Raw genomic sequence first — 17,016 nt, 5'->3', positions numbered from 1 at the left:
CAGGGTGCTTAACTTAGCATTAGAAACACAAGATATGTTATACCCAGATGATGTCCATTATCATTAGGGTCACTGCAAAAAATATCCCAAACAACAAACTAAAACAAAAACAATGAGTGAGAAGGTCACTGAAAAACCAATAAGTAGAAACAAAATGAAAACTCCAGCAAAGCTAGAACTTCCACTGAGTGACCTCCCAAACCTTGTGCTGTGCTGATGAGGTCATAACAAGGCCGAAATATGCATATTCACAGCTAGTGGGGTTTGGATTTATTGGCCTGAAATTGTCCATTAAAATGACAAAACAAATCATGGGCATTCAGAATTGCCAATTAGCTGAAACACCTGATGTTCATAAGGATCATTTGCATATATCCCATGTGCCTCTTATACTAGAGGTTTGGGAGGTCACTCAGTGGAAGTTCTAGCTTTGCTGGAGTTTTCCTTTTGTTTTCACTGATTGGTGTTTCAGTGACTTTATCACTGATTGTTTTTATTTTAGTTTGTTGTTTGGGATATTTTTACAGTGACCCTAATGATAATGGACATCAGCTGGGTATAACAGCCCTGTGTTTCTAATGCTAAGTCAAGCACTCTGCTTGTGCTGGGCTGATGAAGTCATAACAAGGCCAAAATATGCATATCCACAGCTAGTGGGGTTTGACTTTATTGGCCCGAAATTGTCCATTAAAATGACGAAACAAGTCATGGGCATTCAGAATTGCCAGTTAGCTGAAACACCTGATATTCATAAGGATCATTTGTATATATCCCATGTGTCTCTAATACAAGAGGTTTGGGAGTTCACTCAATGGAATTTCTAGCTTTGCTGGAGTTTTCTTTTTGTTTTTACTTTTAAAGGAAAGGAATTCCTACCTGACATGGCGTTCACAGGTGGTTTCAACCTGCATGCAAGTAAAGAGGTAATTCTGTCCATCCATCCATCTATAACCCATTTTTCTCATTTTTGCATATGAGGCCATGGTGTCACTTCGGTAGTGACAATCATCTAGAGCCAATTGTCCTCTTAAATAAACACCGGGGTCTGTGCCCAAGCAGATTTTTTAATAAAATGTCTAAGCTTAAATTAACATAATAAAGGGTGTCTTATGTGGCTGAGTTAGCTGTGACCTAGTGTCATCTCATTTCATACTCCAAAAATACACACAGTTCCTTTTGTTTAGCAACTTATTATTCTTTAGAAAAATGATCATAGCAACAGTAAAAATGTAACCTTTAATTTTAGCTCCCAATGTGTCGTATTAGTTAACAGAGACAAGTCAAATATAAATAGAAGTTGTCAGAATACAAACATTTGTATGTCTATACATTTCAAAAAGAATGACAAGTCCAAATTAATAACAATACAAAGAATGTGTTCACTATAGATCACCAAGCCTCCTGATACAGCAGTTTTTGCGTAGTCTTCCCAGAAAAATATGAAGTAGATGAACCCCTGAAGGAACTGGCTAGTTACAGAGTATCCCTTGCTTTCCTTATTTTCACAGTGCCTAAAGCAGCACCACACTCCTTTCACAGTTCACAGTCTCAGGTTTCCCAAATGTGGAGCAGTTCCCTCTTATAAATGTGGAACAATCAGGCAAAATGTGTAAGAGTTACTAAATATATTAAGTGAAGAATTTGCAATGAAGTTCTTCAGGGATGGGTCTTCTATTGCAGACAGCAGGACAAGACATATATGTGGGAATTAGCAGCAGTATGTGCACACAGCCCACAAGAAATCTTTGTACCTTCTTTTCTGTTTCTCAATGCCATTGGTTATATCGGGGGGCATTAGAACAGTATGCACTGCCAACTGAAGTGAACCATTCTTTTTCTTCTTTACAAATCAGCAATATGTGTGTGTGTGTGTGTGTGTGTGTGTGTGTGTGTGTGTGTGTGTGTGTGTGTGTGTGTGTGTGTGTGTGTGTGTGTGTGTTTGTGTGTGTGTGTGTGTGTGTGCCTTTGTGCCTGTGTACATGTGCTGGAGGAGTTTGAGTTGGAAGTTGCACTAGCTCTCTATGAGGCAAACTCGCACTACATGCCTGGCATGATAGGCGGACTCTGAGTTCCATTTATGATTCACCTTTCCATTTCACTCCAAACTTGCACTACCATGTCTTAAAGTAGTTTCACTTTAATAAAAATGTGCACAGTCACCACAAATGGTAGAAGTGAAAATTCTGTAAGGAAGTGCAAAGGAAAGCAAATGGTACAGTACAGTATAAGCTTCTTTGCACTTCCTCAGCGAAGTTTCACTTCTACCATGTGTGGTGACCATGCACATTCTTTCTTTGATTTTAGCAGGTTCTGGCTTTCAAGCTAAAAGAAGAGGCACCCTAATTTTATGGAAGAACTCACCAGTAATACATACAGTATGATACCTATGTTGATAAAAATGGTATGTTAAGCGTTGTTATAATTCAGTGGAAGAGAAAACTATATACATTGGTGAACTCTTACTGGATTCCGTGGGTTGGAGTTAAAGATGCTAAAAATTACTTAGACACTATAACCTATTACATGAAAGGTGAAGTTATAATGGCTGGTGATTTTAATTGTATTTTATCAGACAAAGATTCCAATGTAGATAGAAAGCTGTGAATCACATCTTCAGCCACTTAACTAATTTTGTAAAGTTGATGAATATTAAAGGATATTTATGAGCTAAAGCAAACAAACTTACTTCAATTTACCATTATTCATATAGCTATGGAACACAAACAAATATTGATAAAATTGTTGTCTCAAACAATCAATCACATATCGGGGAAGTTTCAATAGTTTCATGGCCATTATCAGACCATAATGCTATAAGCTTTACTATTATTTTAAAAACTGACAATCTAATACATCACAGGAGATTACCAGCATACATAATTAAAATAAAATGATTTAAGGATTGGTATGTTAACGAGATCAGAAAAAGTTCCTAGAAATAAACATAAATGGTGAAGTAACTGACATTTTCCTGTGGGACTCACTAAAGGCTTAGTTAAATGGAAGAGTTACAAGCTGGTATATTAGTAAAACAACAGAATGGAACAACAAATTGAATACACTGCAGGCCAAAATAGACACACCAAAGTTAAATCTAAAACCAAATGACATTATCAGTCAGTCTGAACTTAAAAACTTGCACACAAAATATGTTGAAATTTTAAATCATAACTTGGAAAAACTTAAACTACAGTCATATTCAGTAGACCCTTTAAGCTTGCATAAACTTGCTCTTAGATCAAAGACAATATCAAAGAAATTATAATACATAAATAATAAAAAGAAAGTAGATGATAAAGGTATTCTTCAGGGCATTGAAATATTTTATGAAAATATAAATAATAATAACACATATAACCTAGATAAAGATGATACAGTTGAAACTTTTCTAACGGAAAATGTAAATAATAAATTAACAAGTGAACTAATAAAAAATGATAGACCATTCACTTTAACAGAAATAAAATGTTAAATAAAAAAGTTAAAAATAATAAGGTGACAGGCTTAGATGGTGTTATACCCATGCAGAACTATATAAAATACTACCAGATTATGCTGTTAAAATATTTGATAAGGTCTATAGAGAAATAAAAAACAACTGCTGAAGTCCCCCATCATAGACATATTTCCTTATATCACATATTTTAAAACAAGATAAGGAAACTGTAAAGTGTTTATCATACAGACCCATTTCACTTTTAAATGTGGATTATAAGATGTTTATGCTCATTTTAGCTAACAAAATTAATCTACTTATACCTCAACTAATTAATAATGATCAGACTGGGTTTATTTGATATAAACAAGTACAGGATAATATAACAGTAAATATAGACTACACAAACAAAAATAAAAAAATAACTTTCTATATTAATTTTGATTTAGATAAGGCTTTTGATTCAGTTAATTGGTCATATTTGTTTAAAACACACAAAGTGTATAATTTCTCACCTGAGCTAATTGCATTATTTTTAAGTTATACAACAACTCTTGTGCTTATGTTAAAATATTTTTTTCTTTCTAATTCCTTTAAATTATAAAAAGGCACAAAACAAGGCTGTCTGTTATCACCTTTCCTTTTTGCATTAGCTATAGAACCCTTTGCTAATAGTATTAGATCCAGTAAGAACATTAAATGTATCAAAATAAAAGAAGATTTTGAACTAAAGATTCATATCTTTCTTGATGATATTTTACTAATAATAGGACATATAAATAGAAAATTCATTAGAATATATAATTAGTTCTGTGTGTTAGTTTGAAGAAAACTCACACTTAAGATTTAATTATAATAAAACAAGCACATTATTAATTAATAAAAGAATAAAAAAATCAAACAAAAATATTTTACCTTTAGTTGGAGTAGTAATCAAATGAAATACCTTGGTATAACCATTATGTCTAATAGTAAAGAAATGATACAAACAAACTCTCAACAGGGTGTTTATAAAATTTTAAGTTTAGTTACAAACTAGAAAAAAATCTTCTTTACCATGGAAGAAAGATGAATTCTTATTAAGATGGTAATTCTATCTAAAATATTGTTTGTCTTACAAACTTTGGTACTACTGTGTCTTCACCAAAAAAAGGTTAAAAAGATAAATAATATTCTAATTAAATGTTTTGGCATCCTAATAAACCAAGAGTTTCCCTAGATTGGCACAGAAAATGTTGGGATACTGGTAGAATAGGATTCCCTAAAATTCAATTGTATGCTACTTCAACAATTGTAAAAGTTATAACTTTGTGGATAAATGCATCTTTTAATTCAAAATGGAAACAAATACATCAAGAAATATTATTAGTAAATGCTAAATACATCACAACCAGTCATAAACAAATAGTACCTAATAGTTCTATTTGGTTATTAAAATATTTTTTTATAAATGGAATTACACCCTCTTCTAAATTTCCTATTTAAATAACTTTATTTCCTGTTTTCAAAAGTTCACATATTCTAACCATTGTATTAAAGACTTAATATTTTCTATATTTCCAATTGCATATAAAAATGACTGTTTAGAAACTCACAACCTCAACAAAATGCTAGTATTGAAACAGCAAAGTAATTTAATTTATTGGCATCAATTTGTAAATGGTACTGATATATATATATATATATATATATATATATATATATATATATATGGGTCACCTTCAGATGCCCGAAATCGCATTTCACCGACACGGAATCCGACGGGTCGAAAACACCGACAACGCAGATGACCGACAAGGTGAGAACCCGACGGACTCGGTAAGTGTGCGATAGAGTGAGGGATTTAGTGTTAGGGAGTGGACAGGTAAGTGTGCGATAGTGAGGGACTGTGGGTTTAGGGGTGGGTTAAGTGAGTTAGGGTTAGGGTGCAGGTAGGGTGTGTGTGATAGTGAGGGACTGTGGGTTTAGGGGTGGGTTAAGTGAGTTAGGGTTAGGGTGCAGGTAGGGTGAGTGTAGTGTCGGATATTGGGGGTAAGTGAGTTAGGGTTAGGGTGCAGGTAGGGTGAGTGTGCGGTAGTGTCGGACCTTGGGGTTAGGGGTGGGTAAGTGAGTTAGGGTTAGGGTGCAGGTAGGGTAAGTGTGCGGTAGTGTCGGACCTTAGGGTTAGGGTTTAGGTTAGGGATAGTGGATATGTTATGTAGTGTACTGTGTTGTTTACGTGTAGTGTGTTGGTGTAATGGTATTCGGTGTTTTGCGTTGTTGGTATTTTTTGTTGTCGGTCTTTTGGTGTCGGTGATTTGTGTGTCGGCGGTTTGGCGTTTCGGGCATCTGAAGGTGATCCATATATATATATATATATATATATATATATATATATATATAGTTGAAAATTTAAAGTTCAAATACAACCAAGATTCTAAGTTCCAAATTATTGGAATTCTTAAAAAAATATCTGTAGTAATGCAATAAAAAATCATATTTGTCACAAATTTTTAAAATTCTTAAGTTAGATTTCACATATTTAGACACTTCCTATTGGAACTGCACCTCAAAAATGAATAATGAAGATGTCCCTGAAGAATACAAGAAATTAATATTAAAATCTACAGATAAAACTACATATTCATTATAGTAGAAAATGTTCACTTTGAAATTTTTACAGAGAACTATTGTCACTCCTAACAAAATTACAATTATGCATAAATCAAATATAATTAAATGCTGGAGATGTGATTCTGGAATAGCTATTTGGATGCATATGTATATGATTGTGAAGTCATCTCCCATTTTTTGAAAGAAATGAATAACTTTATGCAAGCTGTATGATCAGATAGATATAATAATTCTAAATCCTTGGTTTTATCTATTCCTTCAGTTCTTGAGATAATTCAAAAAATGAAAAAAAAAAAACAAATGCAGATCAACCACCACAGCAACAAATAAAATAAAAAGAAAAAATTTAATGGCAAGCACTTTCATGGAGTTAACACTTTATCAGACCAAATAAAACATCAAACACCACTCAATGTAAATAAATATGCAACGACCAATGAAAATTCAGCAATAAAATAAACCAATAAAAATCATTTAAAAAACTGTCACCTCCCCTTCAAAATGGGTTTAAGGGGTAAACTGTGATAAAGACCAGGCATTCTATGTGTTTGTAGTTCTATAACCCACTTGAGTTCTGCCTTCTTGATATGATTATTAAAGTTACCACACCTTATTTTAGGTGAAAACAGTTGCAGAACTCTAAAATGAAACCTGTTGTGTAACACATAAGTAGAAGTATGACAAACTAGTGCATCAGTTATTACATGATTGTGAATATTACCAATGTGTTCCAAAATGTGTTCCTTAATTAATTGCAAAAACCCAAGTGCCTCTTTTTGGGTCTATTATTGTTATAGCAAGAAAAGCAATTACTAAAAATTGGAAATGTAAAGTTACCCCCTCTGGTGTTGGATTTATTAGTATGGCAAAAATTGTGTGCAGTAGTGAATTGCATACTATAAAGATAGAAACGTCTAATATTACACATTAATTTAAATCTTTGCTTAAACTTAAAGACTTGCTTGAAAAAGATTAATTGTTGTTGATGTTTAACTTTGGTGTATTGATCAGCTGTGGACCTATGTAAATAGTTGTTTGTTTTATAATTGATTTGTTTATTTATTGCTTTAAAACACAATAAAAAATTTAAAAAAGGAATCTGATAAAATTAGCTTTGTCACCACTAACAAACTTTAAATGAATAAATTAGGAAAAATAGACAATAGGTCAACATAATCAGCCCATATGCAGGCATAATAACTCAAAACAATCAATAAATAATTTTGCATATAAGAAACACATAATGAACTCTATATGCTTTTGCATATAGTTGGTCATCTGAAAGAGCAACCTCCATTGACTGGAAACATAATTAATTTTGGCCATATTGCATTTTGCTGTTATTAAAGCAAGGACCTGAAATTACCAGAAGTTTATGTAAAATCTACAGTATGTTCTCAAATCTAGCTATTGGAATACTGCTGATCTCCAAAACCATTAGATGGGTGATTGTCTTTGGTAACATTGCTCCTTAATGGCCTTCAGGCCAGCACGCTATGACACTTAAAGGTCTTTCTTTTGTCTTACATTAATGTCATCCCTGCAACAGTACACAGCAAGCACCAATCTTTCACAAGCTGTCTTCTTTTATAGAAGTTAGAAGAATTAACAAATTTATCATCCGTATCAGCCAGGACTTTAGTAAGGAGCTCATTGCTAGACTTTATAAAGGCAATAGGTTGGAAGTTATTGGATTTGATTAGGGAACATAGTCGCCATGTTCTTCCTGTATGAAATAAACATAGATCCTTTGGTTACCTGAAGGGTCCGTGGGAGCCAGTTACATTCTATGGTTTGGGGTAATGACCTCTTTTGGAGTTAGCCAATGTCTCCTGCTTATATTTCTGTTGTTCTAATTTGGGTTTGTGTTGGAGATGCCACACTGGTTACTTGTCTTGAGGCTGTAGGGAGGCAATTAATCTTTCAAGGTTAGAAAAGGTTAGGCTGGAAAAAATTACCTCAAATAAAGCATGACTGCAGAAGATTCAGTGTAGTATGGTCCTTTTATTAAAGTTAGCTAGGCAGATGAGAGCTTTATGAGTCAGATCTTGAGCTGTTTTAAAACATGAAGCATGTGAGTGGGCATGTGATTAAGCCTAGCCCTCTATGTCTATCAAAAAAGTAGGTCCTTCACCAGAGGTTTGGCTCAACCTGATGCTAGACTCTGTCCCTTAAAGCTTAAATACTTTTGGCACCAAAACAAAATTAGGTGATGGAATCCTATGTTAAACAAAATCATTACACGTGTTCAATTGTTTGCTTTTTCTAAATATTTGCTTATATATATATATATATATATATATATATATATATATATATATATATATATGGGTCTACCTGATAACACCGAAATGCCAAAACACCGACAACGAAATAACCGACATGACAAAACCGAAAGTTCAAAAACACAAAACTTCACATGCCCGACAAGCCACAATCACGACAATCAACGAAACAAATACCTTTCCCAAAAAACACACACAACACAAGCACACCAAAAACCTTACAAACCTACACTAAACCTTAAATACACAACCATCTATGCACTAACCTTAACCCAAACTCTAACCCTAAGGTCCATCACTATTGCACACTTACCTTACCTTACCTTACCCAGACCCTATCCCAAACTCACTTAATCCACCCTAACCCTTAAGTCTGTCACTATCGCACACTTACCATACCCGCACCCTAACCCTAACTCATTTAATCCGCCCCTAATCCTCAAGTCCATCACTATCGCACACTTACCTTACCCACACCCTACCCTAACATCCATCACTATCACACACTTACCTTACCCACACCCTGACCCTAACGTCTGTCCCTATCGCACACTTACCTTAACATGTTGGTGTTCTCAGTGTTGGGATTCTCAACTTTCGATCTTCTCCATTGTCAATCTTCCAGTTTCGGTGTTCTCGTTGTTGGCGTTGTGGACTTTTGGTGTTTTCAAGTAGACCCTGTATATATATCACTCAAAGACAATAGTGGCAATGAAGATGAATGGTCCAGCCCAAATAAAAAATAGAATGTCCAAAAAAAGACAGGTCATGAACCAAACCACAACAAGGAATATCCACATGCAAGTAATTTATTGTGAGTACTTTCACAGCCAAATAAGCTGCTTCATCAGACAAGTTCAAACAAAAGAGTACTATATTTAAAAAACAACCAACCAATCAAAACAGACATACAATCAAGTCATTAAATAATTAAAATTTTCTTAAAACACCATGTCCTAAAACTGGTAGTGCATGCAGCACATTCAGGGCTGTATAAATCATAACAAAAACTGCCTAAGGCATTTAAAAGTATAGACAAAAATATATGTATATATACTTTTATATTAATGTAAGTGTAGGGGAGGTAGAAACATTACCAAGAAATATGCCTAGCCTGCAGTAGTACTGGTTTAAATGGATATCTTATAATTCAGGCCTTTGCCCCTAAGAGCTATTATCCTGATGATCAATCTGAACTCACTGTTCTCTGTCTGATTCTTGACATCGTCTTACATTCATTTGATTGGATAATGTCAATGGTCATGAACTATGTGTAGGACCATAGTCCATCAATGTCTGGTGAGTTCATTGGTGTTTATGGCCTTCCTTATGTTGTATAAGTGTTCTCTTATGCAGTCTCTGAAGCTCCTATCAGTCTTGCTGTAAAATGTACTCTTGATGTAGAAGGCCAGGCAAATCTCACAATAGGCTAGGTATACCACATGTAATAAATTGCAATTGGCGCATACATTGACATTTAAAATCTTATGTGTATCTGGATGCATAAAGCTACTGGTAGTGTCCAAAAAAAAAAACTGCAAAAATTGCATCTATTGCAGGGATGAGTACCTGTGTTGTCAGTAACAGATGAAACCTCTGACCTACGATAATATAGCATCCGCTTTAATGATTTATTGTTTTTAAACATAAACCTAGATGTTGGACCCACAATGGACTTAATCTGTGGCTCTGTATACAAGACACACCAGTTCCTCTTAAAGATTTCCTGTATCATTCTAACATTGCTAGAAGAGGTAATAAGGATTCTCAAAGTTTCTACATTATATTTTCTGTCCTCACTCTGTGAAGTGTATTCAGAAAAATACGGCTTCCCTTTATCCAGTCTTGAGGATGGTATAGTTGCCAACGTCTCATTAATCTCATTGTCCCTATAACCTCTTTCTATAAATCTGGCTTTCAATACTTCCAGTTCATATAGAAAACCTTCCTCCTTTGCATTTAATCTGGATACTCATAGAATTTGTCCATTTATGATGTTCCTAAAATATGTGTGGGGTGCATACTCTGCCGATGGAAATATGTGTTTCTATGGCAACCTTTCTTAAACACACTAATGTCTATACTCCCATCCCCATCTTTAAGAATCTTCACATCTAGAAATTCTAGTTCATGTGGTGAACTATTCATAGTAAGCTTCAAAAAAGGGGTACTGTTATTCATGTATCCAGTCTTGAGGATGGTATAGTTGCCAACGTCTCATTAATCTCATTGTCCCTATAACCTCTTTCTATAAATCTGGCTTTCAATACTTCCAGTTCATATAGAAAACCTTCCTCCTTTGCATTTAATCTGGATACTCATAGAATTTGTCCATTTATGATGTTCCTAAAATATGTGTGGGGTGCATACTCTGCCGATGGAAATATGTGTTTCTATGGCAACCTTTCTTAAACACACTAATGTCTATACTCCCATCCCCATCTTTAAGAATCTTCACATCTAGAAATTCTAGTTCATGTGGTGAACTATTCATAGTAAGCTTCAAAAAAGGGGTACTGTTATTCATGTGCCAATGTAAACCCAAAAGAGACTCATTGTCCCCACTCCATATGACAAAAAGGTCGTCAACGAACCTAAAATAGAATACAATCCATCCCATGTTTCTATCAGTCAATAGATACTCCTTCTCCCATGCTGCCATGACAATATTGACATAGCTATTGGCACATGAAGTGCCCATAGCAACGTCATCATTCTGTCAATATTTCTTGTGCTCAAACAAGAACACATTATGCTCTAATATTGTCTCCACTAAAAGACAAAGCAAATCAATGAACTTGATTTGATACTCTTCATCCTGTAACAGATAAGTCCTTAGCATAGTTACCCCAATATTATTGGGTATAACTGTAAATAATGATTTACATCAAAAGTAACAAACCTACTATTCCTGACGTCCCCTGAAGTCCACATAGTTTCTAATACATCCTTAAAGATTGCAGAGAAATTGTTTATTATCTTTAAGGACATGTCTGTTTTTAACTAAAATGGGTCTCAATTATTTCTCCACAAACACTGACAGTGGCTCGGTACACCACCCTCTACTTAAGGGAGGAGCATAAAGGATCCTTATGGATTTTGGGGAGGCCCTGGATTACTGGAATTAATAGTGCATCCACTACAAGATTAATAACACATAAGACAATCATGTAGTCTATCATAAATACTTTATATCATGACATCTACCTGTTTCCTATTAATGTCTTCATACATCAAGACATCAATAAGCATTGATGACATTGAGTCATGATACATTTATTTATTTATTTATTTATTTTGCATTTGTTAACCTGGTTAGTCCAACTGGGTAAGAAATTACCCATTTTCAGTGGAGACCCGAGGGGAAAAGCCCCGAACAAAACATACAAATACATACAAATAGAGACAAGTTAACAATATAAAGAGCAAAAACAAACTTAAGGATACAACGGATAAGAAAAATAATGTAATCCAAGGAATAGTACATAGCTATATACAAGGTCAAAAGAAGGAAAGTGCAAAAGAAGATAGGAGTAGAGGAGGAATGAAGTGATCTAGAGGGAGGATAAAAAAAAGAAGAGTAGTAGGATAAAGTAAACTATATAAAGAGGGAGGGTATAGAAAGAAGAGCAGATTGGATAAAGTAAGATAAGAAAGAGGAAAAGTGTTAACGATAAGTCTAGTGGAGAAATGGGAATATGGAAAGGGAGGAGTTAAGTAGGGTGGTTACAGGTACATATAGGGTTGTTAAAAAAAGCTACTATCCATAATAACAATGGGTCCTCCTTTATCTGCAGGCCTAATGGAGATAGACTCATCACTATAACAATCAGAGGTTCTAATGTTCATGTGATATTTTACAGCTAAATCACCCTTGTGGACTGGAGCTTGACCTTTTGGATTTTCTGTTTCGTGAATGCAAATTCCTTATCGTAACATATTGAAAAGCTAAAATGCATTTTCACAAGATATCTTATTCAAATGACTCTGTAATTGCTTGACAATGATCAGTGTGGTGTTCTAAATCTTTCTAATCTTTATTATATGCATTGTGGATTGTGAGTAGTGATAATGCACTACTATTTAAATAAGTGTGTGTAGTCCCTGCCTGATTAATTGAACCAGTGAGAGAGAAACACTTAGGCTTTCAAAATGGGAACCCTTTCATAGATTGGTTTAGTAAGTTTAACTCCTCAGTGCTACTTGGACTTAAAATTAAAATTAAAAGTTTTTTTTTAAAGAAATGAAGGTGTCTAGTTGATTTTTCCTATGTATTGTTCTAGTTTTTAAATATGCCATCAGTGGTGTCTAGCCGTTTTCCTGTTTAATCCTTAGGGCTTGGTCAGGACCCATACATGTGTGCAGTCACTGCTCAATTTGTTTTAACTGTGAGAGAGAGAGAAAACCCTGGGCATAGAAAGTAGAGACCATTTTATAGATGGTTTGGGTCCCATGATGTAGTACGGTTCCTTAACTTAATTTGTTGTAGGTTAACCCCTGAGTGCTATTTCAAGTTTTTTTTAATGAGTGAAGGGAAATGACTGGGATGGTTGTGGCTGAAAGAACTTCTTCCTTATAGTTGCAAGAAGATATCTTGGCAAAGTGGATACCTGCACTTTTAATTTGTGGGGAATTCATGAAAGTACTTACAGTTTTTAAAAATGTATATTTGTCATAATGAATCAAGGAAACCACTTTTCAGTTTTACTTATAATAGCAATCTCCATCAAATGATAATATTTATCATTATATCTATTAATGCCAGTTGGCTGAACAACTCTATGAAAAGGAGAGTGTCAACAAATATTTAATGCTACATAAAGCAGATTTTGCATTCATTCAGGAATCCCACATAGTAACTGAAGATCTAAACAAATTAACCCTTAAGGATTATAAGATTTTGGTAAGTTCAAACTACAACCACAAAAGAAGAGGTGTCCTAATTTTACAAAGAAATCAATGAGAATTCCAGAAATAGTTGATTCATACTCAAGCGATGATGGTTTGTTTGCTTTAGTCATACTAAAATTAAATAAAAAGAGGTAAACTTTTGCAAACACCTACAGGATACCTGGTATTGGGACTACAGCTACAAAAAAGACAGAAACCTAATTGACATTGATGATATAAAAATGTTATACTCCCTGAAGTATTCTCACTGCTCTTAAAGATTTGGCACACAGACCATCACAGACAAAACACAGACCATCATAGACAAAGTATTTGTAATAAGTTCTTTACTTGCTCATAAAACACCACTCCAAAGTCTGACACACATTGCCCACCAATGAATTTCCAGTCCAAGGACCATGAAACACTTTTATGGTAAAAAGCTGAAAATAACAGCATGTTGCAGTAACAAAAACAATTCAAAACACAAGTCAAGTAAGTGCTTTCATCTGATCAAATAACAGACTTTATCAAAACCATAGCTACACACTCTATTTGTGCTTAAATATACATCACTTCAAGCCCCAATTAAAATTTTAAAGCAACAACTTAAAACATTTAAATACAATTTAATAAACATTTTTATAAACCTATCATATAAACAAATGGTTTGCCTACCCCACCAGGACATAAAGTAAAAAATTTAAAATCTTATAAATAATATTATATGTGGCCTTTGTTTCAAAATGGGCATCAAGGATAAATAATCATTAATACCAGGGGGTTGATTGGCATTCAATGTCAATTGCCACTTCTCTCTATTTTCAATTTCATTGCACCCATCCCCACCCTTCACATTATATCTAACAACTTCCAAAATACCAAACTTGTATCCTAAGAAATCAGTACAAATCTGTACATGTTTATTCAGGACATTGTTTTTGTTATGAGTTTCCCCTTTGCGTATAGGTGCTCATAAATTATTTTTCTCAAAGATCTTTCTGTTTTAGCTATGTAAAATGCGTTGCACCCCTGGCAAACACTCAAATAAACCACGCCCTTGGTTTGGCAATTCCCCCCAACTAATTTGACTCTCTGCAGAGGGTTGGCCAACCAAATCTCTGTGTTTTCCAAAACATGGGGACATTGATTACATCTACCACACTTCGTAGATCTCCTTACCACACTTCTGTGCAGTAAAGTGTGCTCCAACAAGTATTTCATATTATGGCCCATCTTATATAAAAATGAGGGTCCACTTCCCAGGGAAGTGATGAGGTCATCATTACCTTCCAATATTGCCCAGTTTTTAGATAAAATACCCTGCACCTTGTGACCAAAAGAACCAAACTGTGTAAACATAGAATGGGAATAAATGTTATTAGTCACTGTTGAATAATGATGTTTAACAGGTAAAGCCTGGCCCAGTAAAGAGGTATATCTAGTACCCCATCCCTCAATAATATCAACACTCAGTTCTTGAACCCAGTCTTCCGGGTAGCCCCTACCAACAAACATTTGAATACGTTTACCGAATTCTCTTTTAAAATCATCAAGGTTTGAACACATTCTGGCTCCCCTAATCATTTGCCCTCTCAGTTCTTTTTAACATAAAATGGATGTTGGCTGCTAAAGCTCAAAAAGCTATTAGAATAAGTTGGTTTGCGATATACCTTGTATGTAAAGATGCTCATACTTAAATCCCAGGTAATACTAACATCCAAATAGTTGGTACTGGTGGAGTTATAGGTATGCGTGAATTTGAAATAGTCACAAACACTGTTAATATATTCAACAAAGTTTTCAACAATAATGGTGTCCCCTTTCCATAAAATAAAAATGTCGTCCAGGTATCGCAAATACAATAACCAATGTTCAGCAAAACCTGATCCAAAAATAAATCTCCTTTCCCACATGGTCATAACCAAGTTTGTACAAGTTTCCCACATGCCTATAACTTCACCAGTGCCAACTATTTGGATGTTAGTATTACTAAGGATGTAAGTATGAGCATCTTTACATCCAAGGTATATCACAAACAGACCTATTCTAATAGTTTTTAGAGCTTTAACAACCAGCATCCTTTTTATGTTAAACAGAACCTAGTGAGAGGGCAAATGATTAGGGGGGGACAGAATGTGTTCAATCCTTGATGATTTTAAAAGGGAATTGGGTAAACTTATTCAAATGTTTGTTGGTAGGGGCTACCCAGAAGACTGGGTTTGCAAACTGAGAGTTGATATCATTTAGGGATGGGGTACTAGATATACCCCTTTACTGGGTCAACCTTTACCTGTTAAAAAACATTATTCAACAGTGACTAATAACATTTACTCCCATTCTATGGTTACACAGTTTGGTTCTCTTGGTCACAAGGTGCAGAGTATTTTATCTAAAAACTGTGTAATATTGGAAGTTAATGATGACCTCATTAATTCTCTGGCAAGTGGACCCTCATTTTTATATAAGTTGGGTCATAATATGAAATACTTTTTGGAGCACCCTTTACTGCACACAAGTGTGGTAAGGGGAACTACGAAGTGTGGCAGACGTAATCAATGTCCCCATGTTTTGGAAAACACAGAGATTTGGTTGGGTGACCCTCTTCAGAGAGTCAAACTAGTTGGGGGGAACTGCCAAACCAAGGGCTTGGTTTATGTGAGTGTTTGCCAGGGGGTGCAACACATTTTACATAGGTAAAACAGAAAGATCTTTGAGAAAAAGATTTTATGAGCACCTATAAACTCCTAACAAAAACAATCCCCTGTATAAACACACACAGATTTGTATTAATTTCTTAGAATACAAGTTTGGCATTTTGGAAGTTGTTAGATATAATGTGAGGGGTGGGGATTGGTGCAATGAAATTGAAAAATGGGGGTTAAAGTGGCAATTGACATTGAATGCCAATCAACCCCCTGGTATTAATGATTATTAATCTCTGATGCCCGTTTTGAAACAAAGGACACATATTATGATATTAATTTATAAGATTTTTAATTTTTTAATTTATCTCCTGGCGGGGTAGGCAAACCATTTGTTTATATAATAGCTGTATACAAAATGTTTATTAAATTATATTTAAATGTTTAAGTTGTTGCTTTAAAATTTTAATTGGGACAGGACGTGATGTGCATTTAAGCATAAATAGAGTGTGTAGCTATGGTTTTGATAAAGTCTGTTATTTGATCAGATGAAAGTACTTACCTGATTTGTGTTTTGGATTGTTTTTGTTACTGCAACATGTTGTTATTTTCAGCTTTTTACCATTAAAGTGTTTTGTGGTCCTTGGACTGGATATTCATTGGTGGGCAACATGTGTCAGACTTTGAAGTGGTGTTTTATGAGTTTTGGTTTCTTTTTCACTCCTTTTTGCTCATTTTTATTCTTTGTAGTTCTTTATTTGCCAAAACTAATAAAGTAATGAAGACATCATGCCCTATGTCTGCCCACAGTGCTATCACTTTCAATCTAACATGTAATACTGACCCCTTAAACTTCTGTCAAAGGCTACCTCCTTATCTAGTAACACTACAAGGATTTAAAGAATGCTTTCTAGATGAAATAAAGCTTTATCTAGATGCCAATAATAATGGGAAGGCTTTAGATATTATCCTATGGGGCACTTTAAAGGTAGTCATACATGGTAAAGTCAAAAGTTGGTATATAAATAAAAGAAAAGAGTGGAATAAAAAACTAGTAGACATACAAAAAGAAATTGATGAACTAAAACTAAAACTTACATTAAATGACAAATCTGCATTAGCTGCCATATGTAAACTGAACAAGGAA

Source organism: Protopterus annectens, chromosome 1.part0, assembly GCF_019279795.1.
Source record: "Protopterus annectens isolate FY-2018-M chromosome 1.part0, PAN1.0, whole genome shotgun sequence".
NCBI classification, from domain to species: Eukaryota; Metazoa; Chordata; order Ceratodontiformes; family Protopteridae; genus Protopterus; species Protopterus annectens.
Note: the sequence above shows the minus strand (reverse complement) of the source record.